At 36.2% G+C, this 6060-nt stretch overlaps 2 protein-coding genes across 2 annotated transcripts in view; one reads left to right on the forward strand and one right to left on the reverse strand.

Annotated features, from left to right (window-relative positions):
• The window catches only part of LOC127866789 (uncharacterized), a 50570-nt gene extending 48223 nt beyond the window's left edge, over window positions 1-2347 (reverse strand). Inside the window, exon 1 of the mRNA XM_052407594.1 lies at window positions 2192-2347. The gene's annotated coding sequence lies outside the window, so the exon portion shown is untranslated. The remainder of the gene's footprint in view (window positions 1-2191) is intronic.
• LOC127866801 (protein phosphatase 3 catalytic subunit alpha-like) overlaps window positions 1-6060 on the forward strand; it is a 273905-nt gene that overhangs the window by 170724 nt on the left and 97121 nt on the right. The gene's annotated exons all lie outside the window — the stretch shown is intronic.

A 6060-nucleotide genomic window follows, 5' to 3' on the forward strand; every position in this document is an offset into this window, starting at 1 on the left:
AAAAAGGGCACATAATTCTGTCAAAATGCATGCCAGAGTTATCTAAATTTGCCTGCCCAGTCCCCTCATGATAGTAAGTAAGTGTACCAAGTTTGAATGCAATAGCATTGATACTTACTGAGAAAAGTGGAACTAAACGCAAAACTTAACCAAAATTTTCAATTTTTTAAGTATAAAAAGGGCACATAATTCTGTCAAAATGCACGCCAGAGTTATCTAACTTTGCCTGCCCAGTCCCCTCATGATAGTAAGTAAGTGTACCAAGTTTGAATGCAATAGCATTGATACTTTCTGAGAAAAGTGGACCTAAACGCAAAACTTAACCGGACGCCGACGCCAACGCCAACGCCAACGCCAACGCCGACGCCGAGGTGATGACAATAGCTCATAATTTTTTTTCAAAAAATAGATGAGCTAAAAATATATTTATTATTGTATATGTATGTAACTGCTCATTAATTTTTCATGTAATGCTGTGACAGCAATGTCAAGTTGTATCAAAACTGCCATGAAGGTTAAGTGGTCATCTTGTAAACTCACCTGCTGACTGACCTATCAATTATCATAATTTAATGATCATTATTGGGGTGTCAGTCATATTGTCAATATCCACCAGACATCTTCCAGCCTTCCTATTATGAACAGGAGACAGGGTGATTATCTGTGGATGGACAACTTTAAATCTGCCCTGAGATCGAATTAACTGTCATTCTTTTTTTTATATACCCAGTTAATTGAAAATTGCACAATAACAGAAGAGTAAGAATGGTCTCTAAATGGGACAGTAACACTGAAAAGCTTTTTATGATCTCAGGGAATACACAACAGGGGAGCGTCAATGGCTTTTGGGTCAGTGTAAGAAATTGGGGGAATAATAAAAATGTCAGATGTCACTTTGATCCTTTTTGATAATAAATCACTTGCACTTATTAACTAAACAAAACTTTTGTCTTGACAGTAATACTTAGTTATGCATCTTTAATTTGATATACATGCAAAGGTAAATCCCATGCATTAGAATTGAAGTTAAAACTAGTGTTAATGTGGCGGCTAAGAAAGTAGTAATATTATTTCTTAACACTATTTTAAGGATGCATAAATAAGACAGTTACTTGCAAAAGTTTATTCAGCACTGACATGTCATGTGTTTTCCTAAGGTGTATTTAACAAACAATAAATTAGAGAACAGTGATGCAATATTGGATCATTAATATTGCAAGGAATGTTCTTTCTCAAATGAAGGAATTATATATCTGCAAAGTGGTGTTTATTGGCTCAATTGATAATTTCTTTGATATCAAAGAAAAACCTTCTGACAACTTTGACAGTTTTACAAAGGTGTGAAGCAAGCCCTTCTTATAAATTCTATCCTGGATTGATTTTTTGGACTAAAAAAACTAAACTGATTACAATAACTAAAGGAACAGCTTGTTTGTCTTTGTAGGTGGAATGGGGATTTGACCATTTGATTGTTTGAGTAAGATTGCATAATGCACATAAATGGTATGTCATTGCAGTGTGCCACATAATGACACTGCATATTTATTATCATTATACACGTATATTAATAAACTGTGCTCAGATTGTTTAATTATATATCACATGTTATTTATGTGAACTTTTCCAACGTGATAATGTCCAACATTACAATACAACCAATTATGACATAAAAGATAACAATACAGACTAGCTAAAGGAAATTCATTAAACATTACAGACTTGCAGGTGAGTCATCAATGCAACTGCAATTTACCTTAAACATAATGAGTGCACGGACAACGCTTCATAAGGAATATTAAAATGGTGATGCAAATATCTACACCTTTTCATGTCAAACTACAACGCGAATTGTATATCGTGGATGAAAGAGGCCGACAAAGTCACAAAGCCCGCATCCGAAATACACAATCTTAATTACAGGTGTTCTTCTTCAAAATGCAAATTAAACAGCGTGTATTTGTGCTACTATGCATTAAATAAAGTTAGAATTGAGTAAGTGAGGATGCTTATAACAGAGCATAATCATTTTGCAATATAAAAATTAATTTTTGCACGGTTTGATAGTTGGCGCACCTGGCCGGCCGTCACGAACAGGTAAACAAATAATCGGCAAACGTCGTAACCGGTCGTATTTTACAAATGATAATACAACATAAAGTAATTAGCATAACGAACAATACAGCATACTTACCAAAAATGTTTTAGACGATTTATAATCCAGTAAAATCCAACGAAAACAGATCACTTTACTGTTATTTTACAGGTAAATCCAGACGTGAATCGCGCACCGCTACTTTGTCGCCATTACCAAATGTCAATAGAGCGGATTGATATACGTGACGTAGAGGTCTAATTAGAATGACAATGAAAGTAGGCCCGTGGGCGACCGATTTACTCATACGTTTAGTCATTTTCACACATCCGCACTACAGGTATAGTAAAATAGTGCGTTCCACTATAATGGGTAGCATTCATATAACGTAAACGCATGCTAGTTAAGGACATATACGTGCAGCATATTGAATATGTAATTAATATTTAAGATTCATATAGTGTACACACAGACTTCACATGTAAGCTTTTATGTTTAGTAAGTCTAGTATTGTCATTAAATAACTGCTAAAAGGGGCCTTTTCACAGATTTTGGCATGTATTGAAGTTTGTCATTAAATGCTTAATATTGATAAATGTAAACACTGGATCTAAAAAGCTCCAGAAAAAAAGAGAATAAAATTAAAGAAAGAAAAAAAGTAACCATCAACTGGTCTCGAACCACTGGCCCTTGGAGTAAAAGTCTATCGCTTACATCTACATTGTACGTCGTTGCAATCACACATGATTATTATGCGACGGGTGGTGAAAGAATGAGGATAAAGAGGGGAAAACAGTAAAGTAAGAAGAGCTTGATAAGTAACAGACAGAAGGAAAGAAAAGCAGAGTTACCAGCGATGTTTCATCCTTCTCCCTCATGCCTCTACAGCTACGGTGGTTGCCAAGAGGTTTGAACCTCAACTGGCACAGCCATGAGGGGTCATTAGGAGTAACTTTGTAGCTGGTGCTGACAACTTATTTAGAATGTGGTTGTTGCTAACCCCCGCTTGAAGGATAACAAGTCAGGGGCTTCAGCGGTGGACTTCTCATGGAGGCCGGTAGGTTGTTCCAAGTGGTGATTATACTTGGGGGGGAAAAAGCTGTGGCGCTAGTATGAAGTAGATGTTGATAATGGCAGGTACTTGATGGAGTGGTTAGCCCGTGTCCGGCTCAAGCAAGGGGAAAGGTATTTAGTTACTGGTATCTCCTAGAGGTTGTTGGTCATCTTGTAGACAATTGTCAGTTTGGCTTTGGTCCTTTGGTTCCTTAAGTTTCCCACTGTTGGTGTTCGAGCATTGAAGTGACTCGACTGGTGTTGTGGTATCTGTTCATCACATAGCCGGCTGCTCGTCTTTGGACCATCTCTATCTAAAACTTGGGCTCCACACAGTGCCGCAGTACTCTTTAGGTTGGGGCAAACAAAGGAAAAGTATGCTGCGCTTTTTTCCTTCTTGTTGCCTATCCATAAGTTCCTGTGTAGGAAACCAAGGGAACTGTTGCCTTTCTTGATTACCTTTTGAATATTTGTCTTTCAGGACATGTCCTTTGTCAGCTCAACCCCAAGGTATTTTGAAACTTCTTCACATACAAGCGTGTGGCCTTTAAGGATGTGACTGAATAGAATGGGTGTACTCGCAGAATGCAGCACTTCTCTGGGCATTCCCCAAAGCTTCTTCATGTCTCACAGACTACGGAGGTCTTCCTGAAGCATTTCACACTCCGTCAGCAGCTTAGACCACTCGGCCATCCGTGCTCATACAATGAGTGATGTATTTTATACTTTATATAAGCAATCCTCGTAGTATCACAAAATATAACTACAACAACAGAACTCTCGAAATTATTCAATCGTTTCGTGCTGCGACGCTTCATAATTTTCAAGCTTTTAAATCGTCAAAAGATGCATTTAATGCATGTTTTAGTGCATGGTAAATGTTCACTATTACTGTTTACTCACAAATATAACAACTACAACGGCCAGAACAGTCTGCGAGTTACTCACAGTCTGTTCAGGTTTTATGCTGTTTGCTACTCATCAGTATCCAAGGTTTGAAGCCTTTAAAACTTGAATTTAGTAAAAAAGATCTTTAATTAAATTCAACTTTCTGAGGGACTACGGATGCGTCAACATATGTATCAAAGTGGTAAAGGGTTAAAAAGGAGGAAATCAGCTTTACGAAAGGAACATAACATCGCTGTGTACATATAAATTCCTCTCTTCAAATTTGTATAAAGCATTTGTAGACAAAATAATAATAATAGTTCAGGAAATCAATTTTGGATATGTGTATTAAATGTTTAACTGGGCAGTTAATACAACAAGGGCTGTTTGTAAAACATGCATGCCCCCCATAAGGGCTGTCAGTTGTAGTGGCAGCCATTGTGTGAATACGTTTTTAGTCACTGTGAACTTGACCTTTGACCTAGTGACTTGAAAATCAATAGGGGTAATCTGCCAGTCATGATCAATGTACCTATTAAGTTTCATGATCATAGGCCTAAGTATTCTTGAGTTATCATCAGGAAACCATTTTACTGTTTCGAGTCACTGTGACCTTGATCTTGACCTAGTGACCTGAAAATCAATAGGGGTCACCTGCCTGTCATGATCAATGTACCTATGAAGTTTGATGATCCTAGGCGTAAGCTTTCCTGAGTTATCATCCGGAAACCATTTAACTGTGTTGACTCACCGTGACCTTGACCTTTGACTTAGTGACCTGAACATTAATAGGGGTCATTTGCCAGTCATGATCAATGTACCTATGAAGTTTCATGATCCTAGGCGTAAGCGTTCTTCAGTTATCATCCAGAAATTATTTTTCTGTTTCGAGTCACTGTGACCTTGACCTTTGACCTAGTGACCTCAAAATCAATAGGGGTCATCTGCCAGTCATGAGCAATGTACCTATGAAGTTTCATGATCCTAGGCCTAAGCGTTCTTGAGTTATCATCCGGAAACCATCTGGTTGATGGACGGACGGACCGACCTACCGACCGAACTGCCGACCTACCGACATGTGCAAAACAATATACCCCTCTTCTTCGAAGGGGGGCATAAATATGACATACTGTGTATACACACTCCCAAGGAGCCTGACTACATTTTTGCAAATAAGCAATTATAATTTAAAACCAAGAGTTTGCTGTATGATAACCTTGTCATTACATATTTAATGTAATTTATTGCTCATAAAATTAACAATTTTCTCCAGCTATAATTATTAAACACATATAAGGAAATCACACAACTCCATCCAAATACATTATCACCTATCATGTATAATCTCCCCTATGGTTTATAAATAAAGCAACTTTTTACTTCATCAAGTACGCGGTGACAGATTAATTTGTGTAATCTTCAAGAATTATTTAATTTTATTTTTATACTGGTATAAAGGCACATGTTTTGTTTATTTCAAAATAAATATTTATATTTGATAAATATTTGTGGTTTTTACTTTAATGGAGAACATGCATTATGGCATAGAACATCAACAAGAAATTTTCAATTGACATTTTTTGTATAATTGGAAGCGTTTTATCAAACAAATTATGCAAAAATTTCTTTGCACTAGACTCAGAACAACCCTAATTCAAGCGGATGCATTTTATTACAAATATAAATGCACTCCTTTTTTTTAAAGGAACTTATGCTTTGTACTTAAAATATTTTTACTCAAAACCAGACATTTTTGTTATTGCACTTCAATTCCACATTGTTATTTGTTGACGTTAACCATACAAAATGTGTAGTTTTATGTAATCTGTACACAAAATAATGATGATAATCATTCACAGAGTGATATATAATTATTAACAAACACAGGTGGTAAGCGTGTGGCTATGATATTAATTAGTGAAAACAACATTTTGAATGATAGATAATCATATTATAACGAAAAATCAAATTTTCTAAAAAACAAAATCACTATCAAATATATTTGTTTTCTCTAATTAATATCATGG

Source organism: Dreissena polymorpha, chromosome 2 (assembly GCF_020536995.1).
Source record: "Dreissena polymorpha isolate Duluth1 chromosome 2, UMN_Dpol_1.0, whole genome shotgun sequence".
NCBI lineage: Eukaryota > Metazoa > Mollusca > Bivalvia > Myida > Dreissenidae > Dreissena > Dreissena polymorpha.